Genomic DNA, 1,489 nt, shown 5'->3' with positions numbered 1-1,489 from the left:
CGACTTCACCAAGCGCACACGTGGGCGGCCCACTGTCCACACATAGACTCCGTCTGCAAAGAGAGCGTCGAAAAGAAGACTTGAGTACTTTCGAGCCCGATCTACAGCATTTTCTACTTGCAGAAGATGAATCTTTAGGAGAAGATAATCTCATTTCTGCTAACCAACCAGTAAAGATGCCGAACATTGCAAGTCATTCAGAGCCTAAAGCATCCTCTATTCCTAAGGGTTTTAACCTCCAGACGGAGGACGGCGACACCTTTGATATCCGTCCGTCCTACATAAATCTGGTGGAGAGAAATCTGTATAGGGGTGTGGCGGGTGAAGACCCAAGGAAGCATATGGAGGTCTTTACTGATTATTACTCTACTATTCCCGCTACAAAGGGAGTAACTCAAGACAAGATTAAGGAGGTGCTCTTTCCTTTTTCTCTGACTGACTCAGCCCGTAAGTGGCTGACTGATCTTGACCGAACAGCTGCTGGGATTACCAATTGGGAGACTCTCGCACTTGACTTCTATAAAATATACTTCCCTCCGCAGTGCACTAATCAGCTGAGGGGAAAGATTTCAAGTTTTAAGCAGGCACCTGATGAGACTTTCTATGAAGCTTGCTGTCGGTTCAAGAAATTGGTGAGGTCTCTTTCTCATCATGGTTTTGATCAATGGTTTTTGTGCAACCAATTTTATAATGGGTTGTACGATGACCATAGGGCTATTCTGGACGCCTCATCCAACGGTAGATTTCAGAAAAATATTGATGATGATAAGGGATGGGGCATTATTGAGGAGATGGCGACCCATTGTGCTGAATATGGGAACCCACGGGATGGTATTCGAACATTCCATTTAGTTGATAAGGCAGTTGTGGCTCAGCTGGAAGCCATGAATGCCCGTTTTGATAGATTGGAGCTGCAATCTACTGGGGAGCCACAGACGGTTCATCTATTGACTAGACAGGAAACTGTCATTTGTGAGAGATGTGAAGGAGATGACGGTCATACTGCTATTGACTGTCCTACCGAGAAACAACAGGTCCTTTCTTTTCAACAATACAGGCAAGGAGAAGGTTCTTATTACGACAATAAAGGGGCTATCCATCCCAATTTGAGGTGGACTAGTCAAAATGTGCTCAATCCCACTCCTCCACCGCAGCAGCAGCAGCCGCCATATGTCCCTCCTCATAAGGCTTAACAAGGCTTCTAAAAGCCTCCTTCCTTTCCTCCACCGAATCAAGGTGCATCATCTTAAGGTGGGGTAAGTGAGTTAGCTGAATTAAAGACAATGTTGTAGTCGTTGACAAAGCAATGGCAACTAAGTGACCAACAGAAAGAAGCATCCATCAAGTCACTTGAAACTCAAGTTGCTCAGTTAGCCGCGAACTAGTCCACGAGGAAACAGGGTCACTTGCCGTCTCAATCTGAGAAGAATCCACATGAGACGATGAATTTGATTAATTTGAGAAGCGGTCATTCATACGAAGGACCAAA

The 1,489-nt window shown here is 45.3% G+C and overlaps 1 non-coding gene across 1 annotated transcript; it reads right to left on the bottom strand.

Moving 5' to 3' along the window:
• Positions 1-552: 552 nt before the first annotated feature.
• On the bottom strand, positions 553-658 carry LOC141658283 (small nucleolar RNA R71). Its single transcript, XR_012549177.1, has one exon. It is a non-coding gene; the product is annotated as a small nucleolar RNA R71 (small nucleolar RNA).
• Between the last annotated feature and the right edge of the window lie 831 nt (positions 659-1,489).

The sequence above is a fragment of the Silene latifolia genome, chromosome 5 (genome assembly GCF_048544455.1).
Source record: "Silene latifolia isolate original U9 population chromosome 5, ASM4854445v1, whole genome shotgun sequence".
In the NCBI taxonomy this organism is placed as follows: Eukaryota; Viridiplantae; Streptophyta; class Magnoliopsida; order Caryophyllales; family Caryophyllaceae; genus Silene; species Silene latifolia.
Note: the sequence above shows the minus strand (reverse complement) of the source record. Positions and strands in the feature narration are given on the sequence as shown.